This window comes from Mustela nivalis, assembly GCF_964662115.1.
Source record: "Mustela nivalis genome assembly, chromosome: 16".
Classification (NCBI taxonomy): domain Eukaryota; kingdom Metazoa; phylum Chordata; class Mammalia; order Carnivora; family Mustelidae; genus Mustela; species Mustela nivalis.
Genome location: NC_139035.1, coordinates 35,824,263 through 35,850,391, shown reverse-complemented (window position 1 = coordinate 35,850,391; position 26,129 = coordinate 35,824,263). Strand labels below are relative to the sequence as shown.

At 42.2% G+C, this 26,129-nt stretch overlaps 1 protein-coding gene and 1 long non-coding RNA gene across 7 annotated transcripts in view; one reads left to right on the top strand and one right to left on the bottom strand.

Annotated features, from left to right (window-relative positions):
• HHAT (hedgehog acyltransferase) overlaps positions 1–26,129 on the bottom strand; it is a 341,891-nt gene that overhangs the window by 166,060 nt on the left and 149,702 nt on the right. The gene's annotated exons all lie outside the window — the stretch shown is intronic.
• LOC309849386 lies at positions 580–6,605 on the top strand. 2 transcript variants are annotated; one of them, XR_014303680.1, is made up of 4 exons: positions 580–616; positions 2,648–2,716; positions 4,597–4,735; positions 5,787–6,605. It is a non-coding gene; the product is annotated as an uncharacterized lncRNA (long non-coding RNA). The 2 variants fall into 2 exon arrangements; XR_014303681.1 differs by having other exon boundaries at positions 584–825.

The following is a 26,129-nucleotide window of genomic DNA, read 5'->3' as shown; positions in this document are numbered from 1 at the left end:
CATATATAAAGATCCATATATCTCCTTGCCTTTTAAAATATCTCCGCTTGGATGCCTAAGAGAAATTTCAAACTTAGCACATCTGAAAGTAAACTTCTGATGATCCCCTGCATCTGCTTCTCCATAGCCTCCCCTGTCTTTGATGGCAACCCCATGCTTCCAACCGCTCGCTCGGGCCAAAAACACTGCCGTCATCCTAGACAGTGAGCTCATGAATCAACAGAACTGTGAGACAAAATAAACAAACAAACCAAACGTAGCATCTGTCTGCTTTAGCAGAGGAACAAAAGAATGAATAGTGTGTCTTTGTGCTCACTAGACCATACCCAGAGGGTTATTCTCAATTTCAAGTGCCTACTTGAGAGACTGGCAGAGAGGAGCAAGCTTAGAGGATACCAATCAGGATGAGGAGGGGATGGCACAGGGAACCAGAAAAAATTAATATAGACAAGTGATGGATCAGAAAACATGATGGAGTGATTATATGTTCATGCAGATTTAACACAATTGTGATTATGACCAAATGGGCATGGGAGGTTTCCTGTCACTAGATCACACCATCTCAGTAACCATCATCCTCCTGTCCATCCAGGAGCACACAATATGTAGACAGCAAGTATGTAGAAATGACCGAGATATAACCCCTTTTTCACAGGAGCAGGGAAAGACCTACTATACTGTGTGATAAATGTCAGGATAGAAGGAAGAATGGCAGCTCTGGGAGCATGTACCATACAGAGTGACATCTGGGTAGGCTGCTCAGAGTAAAGGAGCTCTGGTCTGAGCTTTGAAGGTTGAGGAAGAGTTAACCAGAGGATGTAGTAGGTGAGTGGATACTGACAGAGAGAGAGAGAGAGAACATTCCAAGCAGAGGAAACCGTTTATAAGAAAGAGACAAAGGGAGATATGTCCCATTAAGAGAATGAAGGCAGGAACAGTATCTGCAAATACTTTGGTATGACATAGGGCAGGGTAGAGGGGCAGAGGCAAACAGAAAGCAGAAAATAAATAATAAAATGAATGTTTCGTACTAGAACGTATTTGATCCTCACAACAACCCTGTCAGGATTGTACTATCATCATCACCCTCTCCATTTCATAGTTCAGACAGCTGAAGCCCAACAATGTAAATAATTTGCTGAGGGCTCTCAGTTGCTAAGTGGCTGAGGTGACACCCTAAACTGGAAGTATGGCTCCAAGCTCACAGTGGTAAGCCCTGACTTCGCACTGCCTCTGTGAACAGGCCAGTCCATCACAGGACTTCAGAGTTTATCCTAAGGGCACTGGGGATAGGCCATTACACATTTTTAAGCAAAGGAAGGACTGGATAGAGATTTGCCTTCCAGAAAGATCCCACTCTTGCCTAAAAGAAAAGAAGAAGAAGGGGCAAGAATACAGTGGGGAGCCCCATTCTGGGAGATGGGGGTGGTCCTGCTCTGATCAGCCGGAACCAGGCTTGAGCCAAACGAATTAAGCTCACAGAGGGCTTAGCACATAAAGAAATCTCTGCGCCTTTCCATTTCTTCCCACTTTCTATCAAGGACTATATTTAACCTCATAAAAATGGTGATTTTGGGCAGGTTTTATGAGATGGCTGCATAATGAAGAAGCTTAAACACATAATGTCTGCTTCAATGTTTTCTATATGGAGCATTTTTTCTTTTCTTTTCTTTTCTTTTTTCTTTTTCCTTTTTTTTTTTTTTTTTTTTTGCCCGGTGCTCTTTACAATGCGCTATTTCTGTCTTCTGGTGTGAAAAAAATTTTTTTTTGTAATTTCATATTTTAAGTATTTTTCTAGGTTGAAAGTAAAATTCTCTACGATGGAATGTTTTTCTTAGACGAGTTCTCCATAATCTTTCTCTGAATTTACCCTTGACAAAAATTAAGACATGACATTTAAAATACCATAGACCTCCTTTAAACTTCTGGTGTAATGCCACCATCAGATCAGAGGGTCCCTGTTTCATTCCCTTTGTAAGAACATTAGTTCTAAGTAAGAGTCTCATTAAGGATTTTGCCTAAGGTCATGCAGAGATGTTAAACCTGGGAAATTTTCTAAAGTGTTTGATTTGCCTGAAATACCACCTCTTGGGTGAAGGTGAAAATTTTTAGGTTTGGTATTTGAGTTTCTTTGTCCTCATCTGGGGGCACTCCCCTAGAGAGTTCTCCTGAGAAGTCTATGAAAGAGTGTTTCAACTGCAACTGAAGATACCCATGGATATCAGTAGAGACATGCTTCTATTCATTTCAACTTGTGGTTATTATATCTGGCACAGTGCCTAATGGTGACAGTAATTTCTCAGAGATGCTCAGAGGTGCCTTTTCCTCCTTTCAAATATGTGAAAGGCCAAAATCTGACCTTGGTTTAACACGTTTTTCTTTCTCCTCTCTCCTAAACCATTATTTTGTCCACCACTCCATTCAATATAACTTGAAGGCCTAGTGTAGCTTACATGCCTGGAGTCCAGACCCTTCATCAGACATCAGGGAGCAAAGCTCAAATACCAAATCTGGGCTGATTCGGGGGCCACAGTACTCGTTACCAGATCTCAAAATGATGTGTTTCAGTTACATAGTGGACTTTTTGTAGGTTACTGTTCTTACTAAAATGGACTCATAATGTTCTTTGCTTCCTTTTACATCTCAGAAGTTTGTAGAGGCCCTGTGTTAGGACATGGAAAAATCCTTAAGGACTATGCCCCCTACCAAAGTAACAGTGAGTAATGTTAATGGTCTTCTCCACTATAGAACTCTGCGAACAAAGACTTAGAAGTGACATGGGAGGAGCATCCATAACTTCCTGTTGAGCCCCTATTTAACGAAGGGCAAGCATCCAAGAGGTGTGTGTTATGGTTCATATGGTCATGGGAAATTTTCCTGGATTTACAGATTATCAGCGTGCATGCGGCCTGACCTATAATTTCAGCTTTACAAGCTCCACATACAAAATGGAAACACAGGAGTGGACAGTTACCAAGACTACACTGAATGTCAGTTGCTATGGAGTAGAGAAGAACATTGCAGAAAGAGGCCCTGGTCAACAGAAACTGAGAAAACACTTGGGGGAGGCTAAAAGACAAAATAATGACGTGGGGACAGTTGGAAATACTGTGAGTCATGGAGCACAAAATAAGATTCTCCAATTAGGTCTGCTTCTCTCTCAGGATGCCTTTAATCGGTGTTTCCTCAACATTTATGTGTTTAATTATGTACATCAATTATGAAGTTAAACCAACAGCCTCTTAGAGTGACTTTTCAGTCACTCCTCCTAAAGAATCCCAGTTCAGTTAGCCCTGGCCCCTGGTTTACTTCCCTCTCCTCTTTCACTCCCTGCCCTCTGCTTCGCTAATCCCCTACTTCCCACTCAGCCCTTCAAAGCCAGCAGAACACCAATCACCAGCAATAACACAACCTTTTTCAAACCATCACCTTTTAAATAACCTACACAGCACTTAAATCCAATTGTACCAAAAGAAAATGATATCAAACTGGTGACTTTTTTAAATCAAAGAGATGGAATCTTAAAAGAACAAACACTGGTGGAAACCCCACTACGTAGGATTTTTCAGTTGACAAAATTTGTCATAAACCATTCAGGAGAGCCTGGCTTCTATTGTCCAATTTTAGTATGGAAATTTCTTTTTTCTCTTATACCAAACTTGATAATGGAATTCCTCCAAGACCCTATTTTGTCTTATTTGCTATCTGTAATTGTTTTTTACTTTATTTATTTCATTCATTCATTGAGCAAATAATAACTGAACATCTACCATGTGCTAGGCATTGTTTTGGCTCTCACAATAAACCAATGAATAAAACAGACAAACATGGATCTTGCATTCCAACAGGGAGAGAAAGATACAATTAAAAATTCACATTATCGGTAAGCAGGACCATACAGTGTGTCAGGGGAGGGGAAGTAATAGAAGAAAAAGAAAAAGTAGAGCAGGGTGAGTGGCATGTGGGGTACAACTTTTAACACAATAGTTAGGGTAAGCCTCATTTTGGAGGTGACAACTGAGTCAAGACCTGAAAGAAGAATTTGGGATACCCGCATGTGATAGAAGGACATTCACCCAGAAGAAAGGAAGGAAGAGCCAGATGACACTCATGCATATGTCCCTTCTGTACTATGAACCTACAGTGTAGATCTGTCAGCTTCTGCAGCAGCCCTGGACCTCCCTTCCCGGCCACTCACTCTCCATTCACTATCTATGGCTCAGGTCTCAGCACAGTGAAACACACAAGCTTCCTAACTGTCAAAATGATGTAGAAGAGGACAGGGCTCTGTGGCGACCACCAGGAACCTCCCTTCGAACACTCCTGATCCTTGTCCTTTAACTGGTTACCCCTAACAACCATTTCCTTTGAAGTTCTGGAAGAAACTCAAATAGATGACATGTGGCTCTGCAGGAAACAGTTTGTCTTCTTCCATTGCTGAAAAGCCCTCCTGGTTGCTTTTCATTACTTTTATCTATTAACTAATTCTGGGCATAGCATCCCTTACCACATCCTCAAAGCTACATGACTCCCTTTGTTCTCTCCCTTTGCCCTGGGTCCTTCCCTCTCCCCACACACCTTCTGCTTTGCCATCAGAGCTAACCTTCCAGCTACTCCCCAGCCACCAAGCGGCACGGCTCGGCAGCTCCGTTCCCTTCCATCCTCTCCCACCCCGTACTCCTCCGCACCAAGATACGGACTTCTGGGGAGTGAAACTTGGAAAATTACATCACAGGTATGAAGAACAGTCTGTGAAAACAACACAAATAACGATATGGCCTTGGGTTAAGAGAGACTGGGGACTTCATTATTCCTCTTTTTCACATTGTCTAGAGGCAGACTTCTCCCTTCTTGCTAAAGAAAGCTGAAGAAGCTTTCACACTATGGTATAATCAGCAAATCAAGCTCTCCTTTAGGCCAGCAGCCTGTGCAGGGTTTAATGACATGGGGGCGGGAACACTGCCTGCCTGTGGCCAAAGCCTGCAGGAAGACAACCAAGAGGCTTGACCCGAGACAGCGATTCCCAAGCTGAATGATCTTGACTCTTGAGTTTGTAGAAGCTCTTAACTTTCTAAGCATACAAACCATAGAAAAGTACTGTTATAAATGAATTATAAATACGGGGGGAAAATCCTCTGGAGTTAATAATCTCAGTAGTCGGCGTGATTGTATAGAAAACACTGTTCCTGCCCCATAAGGAAAGTCTGGGTGCGGACCCCGACTGTCCATTCAAATGGACACACACCCAGGGCTGCAGATAGTGAGAGTACTTACCAAAGCAGCCAGTCTCTTGATAAAAGCTCTAATTATTAATGTGAATAGCACTTTTAACATCTCCAGAACAATCCTTCAAAATGAGTGAAGAAGAACTGAGAAACTGATTGGAGTGGCTTCCTTACGGGTAAGCATTAACTTAATATAATCTTAGGAAGAACTCAGGAATTTGGTCTTTTATAGGCTAATACAGAAATTCATTTCCTTTATTGTGAAAATACTTTGTGCCTACACATCTCTATGTTATAGCTAGCAAAAGCATTAATTAACATCCTGATTAGACTTCTATCACTAGGGATAATTTGAGGGGATAAGAAATTATGAAAGAAGATAACCCATGCAAAGTGCCTATTCTGCTTGACACAAGAGCAGAATATGTAGGGTTGATGGGTCAGGACAAATATATGAGAATATTAATTCAAGCACATAAAATCCCTATGTCAGTTTTCGGAACTAGAAAATTTTAAAGCTGAAGAGGACCTTAAAGATCCCAATTCTATTCCCTCATTTAGGATTAAGAGAAACTGAAGCACACCGGTACAGCTCATCAGATGCCTTCTAGAGCACAGAGCATGCAATCTGAGATGGCACGGCCTGAGTGGCCCTAGGACCCAGAGCACTGTTAGTGGAGGAGGTCACACGTCAGGTCTGCTGGGCACCCAAGGGGGTGACGAGAGGGGCCTTGTTCCTAAGCATCTATAAAGACAAGGACAGAGATAAGGATAATAGCTCTGACCCAAAGCAAACTGGTGAACAAGTATCTGGAGCCTGATGCTGAGCTCACAGAGAAAAGGACTACCTTGGAGTGGTTGGACTCTGAGACTCTGTGTCCCATGTCCTAGCACAGAAGCATTCTCCATTCTTAGTCCCATTAGGTCCTGAGCCCACTCTTGCATGGAAGGAGGTCTGGCCTCTTTGTTCTTTCTCCTTCCTCATCCACATCCTCATGTACCCTCTTCTGCTGTGCTTCTGGTAGCCACTTGGTGTGAGGCAAGATACTGAGGTTCAAGTTTGGGCTCAGTGAGGAGCAAAGGGACTCCAAAAATCTCAGCTTACTGGTACTTTTCACATATACAACCATGACCCTGGACTTATTTACAGACACGTTAGGGGCCACAAAGGAGAAAAGAGTGATTGGCAGGGCAGAGTCTGCACATATAAGGTATCCCTCCCAAATACCATTTGAGCATGTCCAAATCAAGTGGACAGGTCTTCCCCTGGCAGAGACTGGAGCAATCCTAGCACTAAAAAGTTAAGTTCAGTTATGAATTATGAACCTCTAAAAATTAGGAAGTGGTACAACCATTTAGATAATAAACAAATTTTTTTTCAACGGGGGAAAGTCTCTTATTTACAACAGAAGGCCAGCTGGTCAGTGCCAAAGTGGGAAAATCATCATTTACAACCATCACGGTAAAGACTGGATGGGACAAGGACCATCCATAATGCTAAATTGAGGGGGAAACAACTGACAATGAGCACGGTATTTGCAGGGTCTTAAAGTGCCTCCCACAGAACATTTATTAGTTGCAAAGGGGGAAAAAAGGTAATGGCACAGTAGATGAATCAGACAATACCCTTTCAGGATGATGAAAATTAGCATCACTTAATGAGAATTTTTGGGCACAGCGTGCTTCCAGAGGTGATATCATAATGTTTCTCCTGTAGTATTCCTACTTGAAATGCATACTCTAAATCTAATCACAAGGAAACATCAAAGTAAAAATGTGGAATGTCCTATTAACTAAGGAAGAGCGGTACTCTTCACTGTCATGGAAGACACAGAAAGACTGTGGGAATATTCCAGCAGAAAAAGACTCCAGAGCAGTCCAGCACTTTTCCATTGTTCCCTTTGAGAGAAATCAGGCCTGGGGTTAATAATAGGGTTTATAGTTCCTTAAATGAATAATGATCAGGTAGAAAATCAGAAGTTGTTTTGTTTTTTAATTCACAGACCTCTTACACAACCTAGTTCATGCTGAGTCTTACAAAAATAAAGAATAATTAGCCCTCTCCTCAAAGATGAGCCTGCCATTCAGCCACAATCCCATTTTGCCACTGGGCTTTGCTTAATACTTTTTTTCTAAATTGTGAATTCACAGCATTCTGAACACAGCCTTTGCTCTGTAGAAAATGGATTTGTGTTTTTACCATAGAAATATATTTACATTGGGGCACCTGGGTAGTACAGTTGGTTGGGCATCTCACTCTTGATTTTGGCTCAGGTGATCTCAGGGTCCAGGGACAGAGCCCCACGTGGGGCTCCATGCTCAGTGAGGAGTCTGCTTGTCCCTCTCCCTCCCCTTCTGCCACTTTCTCCCCACTCTTCCTCTCTAAAATAAATAAAATCTTTCTTAAAAAAATAGGCTTATATTACATTATAGAAATGGATTTAGGGGTGCCTGGGTAGCTCAGTGGGTTAAAGCCTCTGCCTTCAGCTCAGGTCATGATCCCAGGGTCCTGGGATCGAGCCCCGCATCGGTCTCTCTGCTCAGCAGGGAGCCTCCTTCCTCCTCTCTTTCTGCCTGCTTGTGATCTCTATCAAATAAATAAATAAAATCTTAAAAAAAAAAAAGAAATGGATTTATACTTAGGTTATCCTACTTTGGTTGCTATATCTTTCTAACTGCTATACCTTTCTAACTGGACTTTCAAAATACAGTACATTTGGAGATACACAGTACATACAGTAAAAATAACTTGCTTCATGAAGCTGGCCATAGCTGACTTTAATCTGAAGTCCTAGCTAATTCAGAAAGTAAAAATACAACCAGTAATATCACTTCTTCCATTTTGTGTTATGGACATTATGTATCTAGACATCATGTATCTAGATCACACTGCTAAAAATAATCTCAAATGGATTTCCTGTTCATACTGCTTCCCGTTGCCCCACAAACACACAGACACACACACAGCCTAAAGTTGGAAGGAGTCTTTAGAAATCAAGCAGACTTCTTGCCTGCCTTAAGATATCAGGAGCCCAGATGAGGCCATCACAGCCCAGTGATCCAACAAGTGACTTAAATTCATGCATGTAGGTAACAATAATATAGGATTAAGATCCTCCAGTGGCTCGGAGCAACATTCTTTCTTCTCTTTTAAACAAATGTGGGACATCACTAAATTACTGCATTTTATGGTCAAGCTCTCCAGCTTATCTTACAAATCACTAATACGGTTTGATTCACTACATTTAATTTCCCACCATTCGAAGAGTCCCAATGCTCCCCTCATTGTAATAAAAATAAAGGTTTGTAGATGTTGCGCCAAAATAACAGTAGAAAGATTCATAGTAATAAAGGGCCACCCAAACAGAAGATAGTGCTTTACTGTGCATTAGTTGGATTTACTAGTGGCAAATCTGTAAGAGGTACATTCATGTCAGACAAAATGGACAAAAACCATAACCCTCCCCCGCCCCCAGTGTCTCCAAGCACAAAAGCAGCTACATTGATATAGCACAGCAGCTCTGGAAAATAACCTCTGGCTTTGCATCCAAGCCAGAAGCTGAGATCTTGGGGGCATGAGGAAATGAGAAGAGAGTGTTGGGGAAAAGCTACTGTCATGCGCATATTACACCTTTTAAGCAGTGAGAAATTCATTTAATAAATCGATTGAAGTCTGAAATCTAATTAAATCTAAAAGAGGGAGCAAACTGAAATGCAAATAAGTTCACGCTTCAATTGTATACAAGGAAGCTCTGCCTTGCGTGCCCTCAATGATGCATTACCCAAAGTGCTTTCTGGGTTCGTTAAAGCAGTGCGGCAACGTGCCATGAATTATTTCTATGCTCTGCCTCAGACACAAATATCTTCATGCAGGCGATCTGGCCACTTTCCCCTTCCCAGTCAAGGTGAATAAGATGCGTGGTTCTCAAGGGCTCTGAGCGTGGCTGTAATAGTCAAGCTAAAACTTAGTAAGCCAACATGCATACCTTGATTCAGAAAAACAACGAAGCATTTTTCTAATTACTGGCACCCTATATTTAAGATAATCTGAATGTGCAAGAATAATAATGCAGAATGACCAACCGCATTCTAGAGACCAGTGCTCCAATTAGTTTGATTTCAGGCTAGAGTACATCTTCAGATAGGCACCGGCGCCACTGGATCCCGCTATCTCCAGGTTTAGCTGGCTCTCAGAAGCAGCAAACAAAGTGGCCAAATCCCAGGAGCTAGGCTCCATTTGTGAAGTGGGAGTGTTGCAGGGGCCAGGGAGGTGCTGGAAAGTTTTTTGAAGATGTCAGCAAATGACTGCATCGAGGCTTAACTCTGGGTTATTGCGACACCCCCTCACTGGCTTCTTGCTTCTGCCCTTGACCCCAAAGACTAATCTCATAACAGAGTATAGTGTCACTGTCAACTCAAATCCCTTCTATGTCTCCCCATCTATGGCGGTTAATTTTTTTCAAGCTCCTATTTAAATTCCAGTTAGTTAACATACAGTGTTATATTAGTTTCAGATGTACAATATTGTGATTCAACATTTCCATACATCACCCAGTGCTCATCACAGCCAAGGGCCCTCCTTAATCCCCATCACCTGTTTCACCCACCTCCCTTCTGGTAACCATCAACTGGTTCTCTATAGTTAAGGGTCTATTTCTTGGTTTGCTTCTCTCACTCTTTTCCGCCCTTTGCTCCTTTGTTTTGTTCCTTAAACTCCACATGAATGAAATCAACTGGTATATGTCTTTCTCTGAATTATTTCACTTAGCATAATATGCTAGCTCCATCCATGTCATCACAAATGGCAAAATTTCATTTTTATGACTAATATTCCATTGTGTATATATGTATATATGTATGTATATGTGTGTATATATGGCTATACACACACACACATCTTTATCCATTCATCAGTCAATGGACACTTGAGCTGTTTCCATAATTTGGCTATTGCGGATAATGCTGCTGTAAACATCAGGGTCTTTTGAATTAGTATTTTCATATTCTTTGGGTAAATACCCAGTAGTGCAGTTGCTGGATTGTAGGGTAGTTCTATTTTTAACTTTTTGAGGAACTTCCATACTGTTTTCCAAAGTGACTGTACCAGTTTGCATTCCTCCGAACAGTGCAAGAAGATTCCCCTTTCTCCACATCCTCACCAACACTTCTGGTTTCCTATTAGCCATTCTAACTGGTGGGAGGTGATATTTCATCACAGTTTCGACTTGCATTTCTCTGATGGTAAGTGATGATGAGCATCTTCTCATGTGTCTCTTGGCCATCTGGAGGTCTTTGGAGACATGTCTGTTCATGCCTCTGCCTATTTTTAAATTGGATCATTTTCTGGGTGTTGAGTTTTAAAAGTTCTTTATGCATTTTGGATACTAACCCTTTATCAGGTATGCCATGAGCAAATACCTTCTTTATTCTGTAGGTGGCCTTTTAGTTTTGTTGATTGTTTCCTTCACTGTGCAGAGCCTTCCTATTTTGATGTAGTTCCAATTGTTCGTTTTTGCTTTTGCTTCCCTTGCCTCAGAAGCCACATCTAGAAAGAAGTTGCTATGGTTGATGTCAAAGAAGTTACTGCTATATTCTCTTCTAAGATGCTTATGCTTTCCTGTCTCACATTTAGGTGTTTAATCCATTCTGGATTTATTTTTGTGTGTGGTGTAAGAAAGTAGTCCAGTTTTCCCAAGGCCATTTAAGAGACATTCTTTTTTTCCTATTGCATACTCTGCCTCCTTTTTCAAAGATTAATTGACCAGATAATTGTGGGTTTATTTCTGGGTTTTCTATTCTATTCCACTGATCTATGTGTCTATTTTTGTGCCAGTACCATACTGTTTTGATTACTACAATTTTATAAATTGAAGTCTGGAATTGTGATGCCTCCAGCTTTGCTTTTCTTTTTCAGGATTGCGTTAGTTATTTGGGGTCTTTTTTGATTCCATACAAATTTTAGGATTGTTGGTTCTAGCTCTGTGAAAAATGCTGTTGGCATGTTGATAGGGGTTGCATTAAGTGCGTATGTTGCTTTGGAGAGTATAGACATATTAACAGTATTTTTTCTTCCAATTCACAAGCATGGAATGTCTTTCCACTTCTTTGTGCTGACTCCAGTTTCTTTCATCAGTGTTTTATAGTTTTCAGAGTACAGGTTTTTCACCTCTTTGGTCAGGTTTATTCCTAGCTATCTTACTGTTTTTGGTGCAATTGTAAATGGGATTGTTTTCTTAATTCTCTTTCTGCTGATTCATTATTGGTCTATAGAAATGCAACAGATTTCTGTACATTGATTTTGTATCCTGGGACTTCACTGCATTTGTGTATCAGTTCTAGCGGTTTTTGTCTTTGGAGTCTTTCAGGATTTCTACATAGAGTATCATGTCATCTGCAAATAGTGAAAGTTTGGCTTCCTCCTTGCCAATTTAGATGCCTTTTCTTTCTTTTTGTTGTCTGATTGTTGTGCCTAGGACTTCAGTACTATACTGAGTAAAAGAGATGAAAGTGGGCATCCTCGTCTCGTTCATAACCACAGGGGAAAAGCTCTCAGTTCTTCCTCATTTAGAAAGATACTAGCTGAGAGTTTTTCATGGTCTTTACTATGGTCTTTACTATGTTGAAGTATGACCCCTTTAAACATACTTTGTTGAGGGTTCTTTATCATAAATGGATGTTGTACTTTGTGAAATGCTTTTTGTCTATAGAAATCGTCATATGGTTCTTATCCTTTCTTTTATTAATGTATCATATTGATTGATTTGTGATTATTGAACATGGTGGTTAATTTTATGTGTCAACTAAGAGATGCCCAGATAGCTGGTAAAACATTATTTCTGGATGTGTCTGTAAAGGTGTTTCTAGAAGAGATTAGCATTTGAATTACTAACATGAGTAAAGATGATTGCCCTCCCCAATGTGGCTGGGCATTATATAGTCCACTGAGGGTCTGATGAGAACAAAAAGGCAGAGAAAGGGCACATCTGCTCTCTGCTTGAGCTGGTACATTTTCTCTTGTCCTCAAACACCAGTGCTCCTGAGTCCGAGGCCTTCGAGCTTAGAATAGGACTTACATCATTGGCCTCTTGATTCTTGGGCCTTTGGACTAGGACTTAGAGCATCAGCTTCCTGGTGCTCAGGCCTTCTGACTCAGACTGAATTTACGCATTGGCTTTTCTGGTCTTGCAGACGGCAGACTGCAGCATTTCTTACGACTACATAACCCAACTTCTGTATAAAAGTCACTGTCTTGCAATTGATCAATCTCTCTCCCCCGCACCAAATATATACACATACATACACAAATATACACATGTACCTGTATGCATCTCCTATTGGTTCCATTTCTCTGAAGAATCCTAATAAACCCTCTCCAATTTAAAAAAAGGAAAGAAAGAAAACCAATGGCCCTCAAAGCTCTTACCCGACCTGCCGTTCCTCTCACTCCCCTCCCCCGCCACTCTCCTCTGGTCACTCCACACACCACTGTAGTCACACTGGCCTCCCTGCTACTCCTTGCACACTTCAGGCACACTTCCAGCCCAAGGCCTTTGCACTGGCTGCACCCTCTCCCTGGAACACTTCCCCAGGCACCCACATGACTCACTTCCTCTCCTCCAAGTCTTCTTCAAATGTCACCTTCTCCCTGAGGCCTACCCTCATCACTCCATTTACAGTTGGTCTCATAACTTGCCAATTGCATATCTGTAAATTTGCCTACTCACTAAGATTTTTTAACTCCAAAGTAAATATTTGAGGCACTTCTGCAGTCATTCACAGCCAAGCTCAAGATGGCAAGTAGATTAAGTCACCCAAAACCACAGGCTCAGCTGAGGGAGGACAACGTGATACTTGGACATCTTGCTTCAGTCCACATCACAAATGAGGGTCCTTTTTGCAGTCTGTCTAGTGCTATAGTTTTGCACTTCTTTGTTTCTTATTGGTGACCCCACTGTAAGGAAAAGCCCTCAAATCCAGTGCTAAAATGCTGTCTGGTGCTCCAAGCCCCACAAGGCTGCGATGTACCTTACTGAGAACAGATGTGTGCTACAGATGATTCACTCAGGCATAACCTACAGCACTGTTGGCCAATAGTTCAATGTTAATGAATCAACAATATATATCAAGTGTCTTTAAACAAAAACGCACATTAAAACAAGGTTATGTATTGACTGGTTGTCAAATGTTGTGATTAAAGGCTCACAGGAACCCAACCCTATATCTCCCTTAGGAGCGATGGTTTAGTTATTTGTCAATTCAGGGTTCACAGCAAACTTTTTTTTTTTTTTTAAGATTTTTTTAATGTATTTATTTGACAGAGAGAAATCACAAGTAGATGAAGTGGCAGGCAGAGAGAGAGAGGGAAACAGGCTCCCTGCTGAGCAGAGAGCCCGATGCGGTCATGACCCAAGCCGAAGGCAGCGGCTTAACCCACTGAGCCACGCAGGCGCCCCCACAGCAAACTTTATCTGAGCATTGCAATCCTTTCCCCAGACTCCAGAACCCCCTTATCAGGCTCTATTCTTTCCACAACATGTATTAGGTCCTAGCACACCATATTACTTACTGTATTTTTTATTACTGTCTCACCAGCTAGAAAGTAAACCCTATCACAGTGCACACTGTTGCTGGTTTTGTTCATATTCTGTCCCCAACACCTAGCATAGTTTCTGGCATAGAACAGGAGCTCAGCAAATACTTGTTGGATCAATGAACAGGTAGAGGGAGAGTCAGAACTTCCCCTGAAGCAGAGGCCTGGACAAGAACATCCCTGAAGTCACATAGGTAGGAGTCCAGAAACACAAAGAATAAGGTGGGAATTCTGGCCTACAGAGTGTCTAAGGCTGGGAAGTAGAAGAAATAGTTCAAGGTCAGCTGGGACCAAAGGAAAGGAGGCTGGATGAAACAGAAAGAGTTTGCCAGCAGGATCCAAAGCTGAGCCCAGATGGATAGTTAGCAGGTTTCGAAGGGTAGAGTGTACACTTGAAATGGTACAGGCCACTGAGGGGCACAGAAGCCAATGGGGTCCAAATGGAGAGAAATGGGAGTGCCAAGCATTGTCAGTGTTTCCTGTCTCTCTACATGGTTGCCACAGAATGGCTCGGGCAATCACTAACCCTTGATAAATAAAATCCCTGATGCTGTTTCCCAGGAGTCACCTATGAGGTGACTTTCCCAGAGTCACCTATGTAAGGCTGTGGAATATTTGCCTAGGCAACTTTTGACTTGTTGCTCAGCTTTGACTCTCCAGCTGTGTTCTGTCCATGGGGTCTGTCCAAGTCTCCCCCTGTCCTCATTCACTAGATGTCTGCTCTCCTGGCAGGTGAATGCCCCTCATTCTACCCAAAATGAACTTCTAAAAGACTACACAGCTTATATCTTAAGTCAGCTCTCCCTAGATACACATTATCTTTAACATCCCCATGATTCAATAACAACCAGAATGTGAACCTCATTTAAGATTAAAAGAAAGATTAAATTCTAACTTCAACCCAGCAGGTAGGCATCATTAGCCCATTAATAGGTAGAGAAATCAAGGATTAGAGAGGTTATAAGCAATTTGACCAAGGTCACAGACCTAAAAAGGAAAGAACGTGACCCCACATCTGTTGGATTCCAAAGCTCATGCTCTATTCTCTGCACTACATAATTCCGTAACTCTCAGTTGTTAAATGGATTTAAAATATTACTTGGCTTTCTCCAATAACTTTATGTTAATGGTCACATATTTTTATTTTTTAAAAAAACTTATTTTACATTTTTCAGGGATTTAATATAATTTCAATTTATTTTTCATGGTATCCATTGATGCTACAATATTTACAACTTTAAAGACATAGCAGTGTAAACCTATTACTAAAATACTAAAAAAAAAAAAAAAAAAAAGGCAAACACTCGGTAAATTAAGACATGCTACTAAGATAGGACCTGGTGTTGTCCCAGCTCCACCACTTACTTCTTTGGGCAAATCATTTAACTTCTTTGGGTTTTTATTTTCCTCACCATCAAATCAGGATAGTAAAATTGACACCCTCCCTGACTAAACAAATAGGACAATAGATGTGGAAGCATTTATGAATACTAAAGTGTCATACAGGCTCAATGATGGTTATGCCTCTCACGGGATACATAACTTGTTAGCATTAATTCCCTAAGGGCATTCGGCTCTGCACCCATAAATCAGTGGCTGGCACACAGTAGGTGCTCAATAAATACTCACTGAACAAAGAGAATTTGGACTTTCATAGATAAGCTGTTGAGGCATTTTTTATGATTTATTTAAATAGTCTATAAATGGAAAAAAAAATAACCTAAAGCATTTGAGAATCAAACATGAAGATGCAGAGTAGTTTGGGGAAAGATCATACTATAAGACATCCTGCTCAATGAGATGCTGATAAAATTTGTGTTGGAAAAGCAGACATGTTTTTTGCTATACCTGTTGCCAGGCACCTCCACCAACTGCTCAGCGGTCAGAGCACAGTCATGGGTTTAACCTCACATGAGCCAGGTGACTTGGCACAGAGACTGCCCCCACCCTGATAATCCTCTCACAATTGCTAGTCTCTCCTTATAGAGGGAAGGGCTCTCAACAACCATTCCCAATACCAAGAAAACTTCCCACGTTTGGAGAAACAGCATGTTTGAGTTTCATATATGAGAAACTCATTTAAGAATGACCTGTGTGGATTCTTGAGGGCAGCTCCTGTACCTACTCAACATAGTGCTGGAACACTGCTAAGTCCCTTGGGCCAAGGACCCATTAGATCATGCTCTGATGGGGCACATGGGTGGTTCAGTCAGTTAAGCATCTGCCTTTGGCTCACCTGGTAATCTCAGGGTCCTGGGACCAAGGCCCACGTTGGGCTCCCTGCTCAGTGAGGAGTCTGCTCTTCCTTCCTCTACCCCTCCCTCTCCCTGCCCCCAGCTTGTGTTCTCTCTCTCACTCAAATAAATAAATAAAATCTTTTTTAAAAAGGGAGGGAGGGGGGCACCTGGGTGGCTCAGAGGGTTAAACCTCTGCCTTCGGTTCAGGTCATGGTCCCAGGGTCCTGAGATCGAGCCCCACATCAGGCTCTCTGCTCAGTGGGGAGTCTGCTTCTCCCTCTCTCTGCCTGCCTTTCTGCCTGCTTGTGAACTCTGTCTGTCAAATATATAAATAAAATCTTAAAATAAATAAATAAATAAATAAATAAATAAGTAAAAAGGGAGGGAGGGCTTTGACAGATGAGAGAGAGCTGCTCCCTCTCTCTCTCTGAGTTTTCAGCCAGGACACTAAGGATTTTTCCAGATTCCAACAGTGACCCTAACTCTCCTCCTTTGCTATTCTGGGAGAAAAGGATCACAGCCAAATCCCACAGGTAACTCAAGTTGAGGTTCTGGCAGTTTCTCGGCTTTACTCATGGGACTTCGGTGGCCAATGACCTTGAGGAAGAAAAGCACAGAGACCACATTTTAATTGCTAATGATTTTGAGTCAAAGGCCAAGTTCTGCCAGATGATATCACGAGTAACTTTTAGGAAATTAAATCTGCTGTCAAATAGGAAATGAAACACAGAAAATATAACATATAAAACTAGTCCTTTCAATTTCTCTGTGGATCAGTTTCATGAGACTGAGTAACCACACAACTCTTTAAAGGAAATACACCCTTCCTGGGGTACCTGGGTGGCTCAGATGGCTAAGCATCTGCCTTCGGCTCGGGTCATGATCCCGGGTTCCTGCGACTGAGTCCCATGTTGGGCTCCCAGCTCAGGGGGAGCACTGTCTCAAATACATGCATCTCGCCCCACTGCAAAACAGTCAATTTCTCACTTGAGAAATCCTGGAGAACCTAACTTGTTAAACTGTAGCTCTCAATTTTTACAGTAAAATGACAAACTGCAAGAAGGGTACCTAATCCCTACTAAAACAAAAAATAATGGTCCGGGAAATATATTGCTATTAGGTCAGTTGCCAACTAGACAAGTAACATTACATGCAAATTTACATCATGATGGCAATGTGTCATAACAGGACTTGGGCTAAGCCACTGTGAAGTCTCTGAAAGTCCATTTTCCTTAGTCCCCTGATACAGTGCTACTCCCTACTCCCAGCTGAAGAACCTTGGCTGTAACAACACAGCAAGCAGCCTCGCCTGAGTGCCGCTAACTCACTCACTAATCATAACACAACTGGCATATGTAGAATACACATGATGTATATTTTAATTAACTTCTTAGCAAATCTTCTGCAGCTAGCGACATTTCCCAGAAACATAATGACTACTTATATTTATCATCCCTGCTTCAGCAGGAAGGTCATGTCCATAGGCATTGCTTTACTGAAGTCTGGTAAGCTGAGTCTCCCATATAAATAGACTCACTGGGAATTACATCCCTCCTTGCAATGGGGCAGCCCTCCCAAAATCCAAAGAAGGTTGTCTGCAGGGTCACAGTCAGCAACCAGGAAAGACTGGGCATTCCTTCCTGGATGGCACAGACCCTCATCTTTAGGCTTCCCACACACAAGGAGCAATTTTAGGGGAACAGAGGGAAGCAGGCAGAAATGGGAAGAAGTCCACATGTAGGATAACAAGCTGGAGGACAACAGCATTCTGGGGATAACAAATGGAGGAATTCATTTTTCATAGGTTTTTGTGACTATAGACCAGCGGCTCCCCCATCTGGTTCAAAGTCTACTGTACCAGACTGCTCATTCTTTACCAAAAAGCCACCTGCAAGTCCCCTCCATACCTTGAGGCTGGTTGAACTCATTCTACCTGCCTCTTCTGTCCTTCTGTGGTTTTATGCCCTAGGAACATCAGTAAAAGCTCCCAGTGAAGTTCTCCTGGGGACCAGTCCCTGTGACCCATGCAAATACTCAAACTTACAGTCACTCAGGGCCATTATCTAGGTAGTCTACAGAGTCAGGGCAAATCAGGATGGAGGAATCCTTAGGATTAATCTAGCTCAGTCCATTGCCTCCTAAATTGTAATGTGCATACAGTGTCCCCAAGAGATCTTGTTACAAAGCAGATTCTAATTCAGTAGGTCTTGGGTGTGACCCAGGATCCTGCATTTCTAGCAAGCTGCCAGGAGAGTCTGATGCCGTGGTTCCTTAGACCATATTTGGAAGAACAAGGATCTAATGCAAGGCTCTTGCTAAATACAGACATTTCTCTATTAAACTAAAATACCATATAGAAAATAAGTAAGGAGTGATAGCCTCTGGTCTCCATAAGCTAGACACAATGACTCTATTAACAAATAGAAGTGTCAGAATATGTTAACCTTGTACAAAGTACCATAAAGCAAAGAGGAATGAGCAATCCCTCTGCCAGGGGGTGGGAGTGGAGCATAGCTTGACAGGAAAAGTGACACTGCAGCTGGCACCGAATTGTACAGTGGGAGGCATCATATCTGATAGAAGAAAGAGGGGCATGGTGAGCCCTACAGCCCCAGGAGGCCAGCCCCAAAGTTATAAGGGTCTGTGGGTGAACAGGGTGGGCTGGACTGAGAAACAAGGACTAGTTCTTACTGTAATAGAAGGTGAGTGGAAGGAACTGGAAATAGCTGGTTGGAGCCAGGTTTGCCTGTCATACTTAAGAATAAAACGTTCTTTTCTTTTTTAAGATTTTATTTATTTATTTGACAGAGAGACACACAGTGAGAGAGGGAACACAAGCAAAGGGAGTGGGAGAGGGAGAAGCAGGCTTCCCACGGAGCAGGGAGCCCGATGTGGGGCTCGATCCCAGTACCCTAGGATCATGACCTGAGCCAAAGGCAGACACCTAACCGAATGAGTCACCCAGGTGCCCTAAAATATTATTTTCAAGCATGACAGGCAGAGAAAAGTCTTAACTTTTACTCTGCAGGCCTACTATAGTTTAGAATACTTACTAGAAGGCAGAGTGTCCATCTTATTCAATAGGTAAGAAGTTGGACTGTATCATAACATTTTGCTAGCATTTCGAGAGAAAATCCTTTGAATGTCTACTACAGATGGGTGGATCAAAAAGAAGGTGGCAGGGATACTGGTCTGAAATTCTCCTTTTTGGTAGGGTTTCTGCCTGGTTTGGGGGTCAGGGTAATTCTGGCTTCATAAAGAGTCTGGAAGTTTTCCTTCTGCTTCAATTTTTTGAAACAGCTTCAGGAGAATAGGTATTATTTCTTCTTTGAAAGTTTGGTAGAATTTCCCAGGAACTCGAAATGGATAAAAGACTTCAATGTGAGGCAGGAATCTATCAGAATCCTAGAGGAGAACATGGGCATTAACCTCTACAACATCGGTCACAGCAACCTCTTTCAAGATAGGTTTCCAAAGGCAAAGGAAACAAAAGTGAAAATGAACTTTTGGGACTTCATTGAGATCAAAAGCTTCTGCACAGCAAAGGAAACAGTCAACAAAACAAAGAGGCAACCCATGGAATGGGAGAAGATACTCACAAATTACAGTACAAAGGGCAGATATCCAAGATCTATAAAGAACTCCTCAAACTCAACACGCACAAAACATATAATCAAAAATGGGCAGAAGACATGAACAGACACTTCTCCAAAGAAGACATACAAATGGCTATCAGACACATGAAAAAATGTTCATCATCATTAGCCATTAGGGAGACTCAAATCAAAACCACATTGAGATACCACCTTACACCAGTTAGAATGGTCAAAATTAACAAGACAGTAAACCACGTGTGTTGGAGAAGATGTGGAGAAAGGGAAACACTTTTACACTGTTGGTGGGAATGCAAGTTGGTGCAGCCTCTTTGGAAAACAGAGATTCCTCAAGAAATTAATAATAGAGCTTCCCTATGACTGGGAATTTACAATTGCACTACTGGGTATATACCCCAAAGATACAGATGTAGTGAAAAGAAGAGCCATCTGTACCCCAATGTTCATAGCAGCAATGGCCACAGTCGCCTAACTGTGGAAAGAACCAAGATGCCCTCCAACAGACAAACAGATAAAGAAGATATGGTCCATATACACTATGCAGTATGGTGCCTCCAACAGAAAGGATGAATACCCAACTTTTGTATCAACATGGATGGGACTGGAAGAGATTATGCTGAATGAAATAAGTCAAGCAGAGAGAGTCAATTTTCATTTGGTCTTGCTTATTTGTGGAGCATAAGGAATAACATGGAGGACATGGGGAGATGGAGAGGAGAAGTGAGTTGGGGGAAATTGGAGGGGGAAATGAACCATGAGAGACTGTGGACTCTGAGAAACAAAGTGAGGGTTTTGGAGGGGCTGAAAGTGGGAGGTTGGGTGAGTCTGGTGGTGGGTATTACAGAGGGCATGTATTGCATGGAGCACTGTGTGTGGTGCATAAACAGTGAATTCTGGAACACTGAAAAGAAATTTTAAAAAATAAATAAAAATTTTTTAAAAAAGAAGGTGGCAGGTAATGAACCTGTAGCTATGGCAGACTGAAATCTCAGGACATAGAAAACTATGACACTAAATAATTTTGTCTTTATTCTTGGCATAATAGGAAAAGGAAATCTATTCATTCATGGTGCTATTGAATGTATGAATTTTCACATAGTCATCTACAAGCAAATGCATTTATGCATCTAAACCTTTCTGGATAAAAAGGATTAGGGTTTAGATTTAAATACAGTAAGAACATGGTACCAGCATGATCTTGGACACCTTACTTACTGCTCTGGTTCTCAGGCAGTGATGATAATGTCTAAATCCTTACTCAACACTACTTTACAAGAATAATTCTAAAAGAGACTTTTTGAAAACTAAAACAATGTATTCTGTTCCCAGCGATCCCTAATTCCTCGTCCAAGTACTCACAAAACTATGTCTAACTGAATCAGATCTTAAAGTATTCTTCCCTGTAGTACAGAAATAATACCCCCTTCTACTATAAGAGCTAAGCCATAAAGCTACCTGCCCTAGAGAAGAATGTCAAAAGAGAAGGTAGAAGGGGGAAGTAGAAAATCTATCTCTTGTGACACAGTGAACTATGGGAAGAGATGGAAGAGGACAGAAGAACTCAGAAACATGTCCAAAAAGGGAAGGTTAAATATAGGTGGAAGTAAAAACCCAAGCCGAGAAGCTCTGGCTTTCCTTTCTGGTCCATACTGTGATAGACCACCTGAAGAATGCTCTTTACAACAAAGGGTGGCCACACTGGGGTAAATACTGTTAGGCAGAGTAAAGGAAAGAACCTAGTTGCTATTGCTGAGCTTCCTTCAGCAGCCTTACGGCAAGAAGACATAAAGAAGTTCCTACATTGAAGGTAGGAAGATGTGGGCCAGTAAACCTGGTTTAGAGACACCTGTGATGAATGGGGAGTGAGATCACTGCAAAGTGTAGTGCATGGCCTTGCAATGGCCTGGCTGAGACTCAGAGGGGTCTGCCTAGTCAAGAAGAACTTGGGTGAAGCCCAGTCAGGAAAACAGGAAGTCTGGGCCCTCACCACACCATGTGCACTAGCTTCCCCTCATTAGACCCCACACTGGTTCCTGGGGTCAGATCAGATCCATTGTCCTCTGAGCCCATTTTAATGGGGCTTTTGCCCCCACCACTTCACTAAGACTATTGTTGTCAAGGTCACCACGACCTCCATGGGAGGCCAACTCCACCATGTCAATCCTCATCTTCCTTTACAACTTTAGGTTGGGATCTGAAGAAGATTGGATGGAAGAAAGGAGCAATGAACTTAAAGATAAGCCAACAGACGGTATGCAAACTGAAACACATCCCTCTTCTCCCCAGCTCGTTTCTGGTACTATTAATTTCTTTGTATAGATATAAGTATTCCATTTGGCTTTATGCTTCTTTTTTTTTAATGTATTTATTTTGCCTTTAATTTTAAAAGACATCTTTATTGGATACAGAATGCTATGTTGACAGTTTTTCTTTTTCAGTATCTTAAAGATGTTTTTCCATTATCTTTTGGCTTGCATGGTTTCCTTTTTTTTTTTTAGATATTTTAAAAATTTATTTATTTGATAGCAAGAGAGAGAACACAAGAAGGCAGAGGGAGAAGCAGGCTCCTTGCTAAGCAGAGAGCCCAATGCAGGGCTCAATCCCAGCACCCCAGGATCATGATCTGAGCTGAAGGCAGATGCTTAACTGCCTGAGCCACCCAGGCGCCCTGGCTTGCATGGTTTCTGACATGGTTTCTGTATATTCTTTTTTTCCTCTAACTGCTTTCAAAAAATTTTCTCTTTAACTTTGGCTTCAACATTTTGACTGTGATGTGCCTAGGTGTATTTTTCTTTGTATTTATTTTGTTTAGAGTTTTCTGAGGCCCTTAGATCTGTGGTTTATTATCTCGCTAATTTTGGAAATTCTATGGACACTGTCTCTTCAAATATTTCTTTCATTCCCTTTTCCTTCTGGGACTCCAGTGACACATATGTTAGACTATTTGATGTTATCCTACAGCTCTTTGATGCTTGGTTCTGATTTTCGTCTCCCCCGCCACCCGCCCCTATTTTTTTTCCTCCTTGTGTTTCAATATGAATACTGTCTGTTGGCTTATCTTTAAGTTCATTGCTCCTTTCTTCCGTCCAATCTGACAACGGTTTAGACCAACTTTCCTGATAAACATGCACTGAGAATGGCGATGTGGGATACCAGGAGCCTTCTTCATTCAAGAAGCAAGGGCCTCGCTTCCCCTCAAGCGAGGAGTAATGGAGCTGGTCCTGCTCCTTCCAGTCCTGGGCCAAAATGACTCCCATGGCCAGGGCTAGAAACATTAAATAATATGAAACAAAGAGAGACAGAACAGAGAGGAGAAGCAGTGGATAGGAAGTTCCAGGAGGTTCAAGGATAATAATTTGTAGGTTCGGTTTTTCAGAACCCCCCTTCGGCATAATTTTCCCATTCCAAATGACAGCTCCCCAGCCATCTTCAGGGGACTCCGAATGTTAGCCATATTTCCTTTTGCACAACTTCACTGATCAGGGGTTCATCCATCGCAGGCCACTGAGAACAAAGGACAGTCTCTGCCTTATTCCCCCGTCCCTAAAACCGTGAAGGTCCTCTAAATTTTACTTTGCTGTTTTTGTTGTTGTGGTGGTTTGTTGGTTGTTTTTAGCCTCTAATGAAGAAGAATAGGGCTGTTTTCATTACTCAATCGCTTCTTTTTTCACCAGACACCATAGAGAAATGCAAATTCCCTCTTGGTCTAATGTTAAGTCATTCATTACAGAAAAGATTGAAACATTCACACTGTAAAGAAACGAAGAACCTGGGATGCATGCTGTTGCAAGGCGGGCCCAGAAAAAGTTTCAGGCACAACACAGGAAATAGATGATGTGGCAAAAGATGGTATTTTATGTCACCATAAATGCAGTCAGGATGGCAGCTTAACCACTGGAAGTAAGTTTGACCCTCACTTCGCATTTAAGTCCATTTTTCTTTTCTTTCTTCTTCAGGAGTGCAGGAGCACAGAAGTTCATTCATCTTTCACTCAGGAAATATGTTTGTTGAGTGCCTACTATGTGCCAGGCACCATGTTAGATGACAGGAAGTCTGTGGTGAGCAGGTGTTTGAGAATCTACAGAAAAACAGTTTCATCAACCAGTGGATCCCTAAAGTAGGAATTCCTCCTTATATAAAAATAAATACACTTCAAATGGGCTTCCTCAGCTTATCACCAAAGGCAGAAACTACACAGGCAAAGAAGGAGAGATCTGACCGCATACCGATGTTAAACCAAGACATCAAAATTCATATAAGCATTTAAGAGTAAAAGCAGGTTGCACTTTGAATTTAATCCTCAGATCTGAGGTGGAACAAAAGAGCAACACTAGTTTGCTGAAGGGAAGGTGTAAATTAGAAATAAGATAGTGCTAAAATAAAAAAGAAAGAAAGAAAGAAGATAGTGGTGGGGAACCAGACGTTTAATGACAGGCAGAGAAGGGGCAATTCTCCATTTTTATTGCCAAATAGTATCCGACCCAGACCAACGTGAGGTAAAGAAACACAGTAGGAGAAGGACAGCCATTAACCAAGCTCCATACAGGAGACACTGGCAAGAAAAATGGAGTCAAGTTTCTCTTGTTGGCACCAGACGAGCCCCTCTCCTCCCACCTTCATTCAAGCAGCTGTTTTAGGATTGCATAAGGATGCAGGCCCACTGACCCCACAGCACTCAGTTACTCAGGGTTAAATGGGAACTCCCTTTCTCCTCACCCCTGGGAGCACAGAGGCCAACCCACTGCCTGACTGTACCCTTCCCTGCTCCACCTCCCTTTCTAGGGAGTCAGTACATAAACAATCATCATTCTCAGATACCCGCAAAGTCCCAGATCCTGTCACACAAGCCTCAAGCTCCAGACCTGGAGGAGGAATTCACTTCAGTTTCATTTCTCTAGAGAGACAGGAAAAGGTGGTGATACAAGTACAGAGTCCAGAGCCACATGCCTGGGTTCAAAGCCCAGCTTTACCACCAACTAGCTGTGCGATTTAAGGAGAATTACTCAGCCTCTCTATGTCTCAGTTTCATCATTTGCAAAGTGGGGATAACAGTACCTACATAGAGGAGTTTTGTGAGGATTAAATAAACTAAATATACAAAAGCACTCAGAAATATGCCTTGCTCGAAGTTTTTGCTGCTTGCAGACCCCAGTGCTGCTGTTACTACCATTACTATTATTATTCTTAATATTACTCATTGTGAGGACTGTTCTAGAAGGGCTTCACTCCTAGTCTGCCCCTAGGTTCCTCATCTTCCACTGCAGGGCATTAGGATCTGTTCTTCAACCCCTCCCTCAGACAAATCCTGTCCCCAAAGACAAACAGCTCCTCTCTCCTATCAGAGTCTGAATGGAATCGCTTTTCTTCCTTCAGCTTTGCAACTCTCTCCTTCAACTGCTCTCAGGGATGCGGCAGGATGTCTAAAAAAAATGACAGGAATGAAGGTAAGAAGGTGTTGACTCCTCATTCCTTTCAAGGAAGACTCATTCCCAAGGAAACCGCAAGCCAATACAGTCTTTCGGCGCACCAGCCACTGAGAGTCACTGAGACACACACGGGGAGGTAAGGAACACAAGGCATCAGTGTGGCCGAAACCTGGAACTCCCACAGCAATGACACAGGGGTGCAGGCTACACAGAGAAGCTGCACAGCTGTCACACGGAGAAGTTTGAAAAGTTTGCTCTTAAGACCTGATGATGAAGATTTCAGAGAAAAGTGACCATTCCTCCTGGCAGCACCGAGTTCCTGAGCACCCACTACATGCTGGGCCCTGAGGAGGGTGCTGGGAGACACAGGTTAACCAAGAAGAAGGTCTGATCACTGTCCTCAAAGAGCTTACAGGCTGGTGGGTATGAGCTGGTGGGGACTCAGGGTATCCGTTCCCAGAGGCAGGCACAGTCACATCTCCATTTTCCAGAGAAGGAAACTGAAGCACATAGAGGTCCCCAGAAAATAAGTAGTAGAGCCAGGATCAAAGCCACGGAGTCAGGCTCCAGATCTGGGCTCTCAGTCACTGGTGAGCAGCCAGAGAGCCCTCCGTCAGAAGCTGCCCACTGTTTCTTGTGCCAGAGCACTGCTGACTCTGATAGACCCCAGTCTGAGAGTTTGCTCAGTAACACGCGTGTTGGAAGCATCCTCCACAAGGGGAGGGAATGGAGAGGAGACAGAGTATCTATATTTGAAGTCAAAATAAATCCAGGAACCAAAACATAATAATGGTTCATAAAATCTGCTTCAACTTAGTATTCCACTCTGATTTATGTAAGTCTGTGGTTGGAGGCAAAGGTAAAGCGATTTTGAAATATAACTGTTGGGAAAAGGAAATATGTTATCTAGTCTGTTGAGATGGGATAAGACAGAAGGACCAAATGTGAGGTAATACAAATGTCCAGTAGCTGGAAACTGTATGCTAAAAGAACCCCCTAAAGTGAGGGAGAGTTCAAATCAGTGCAGATTACAGGGA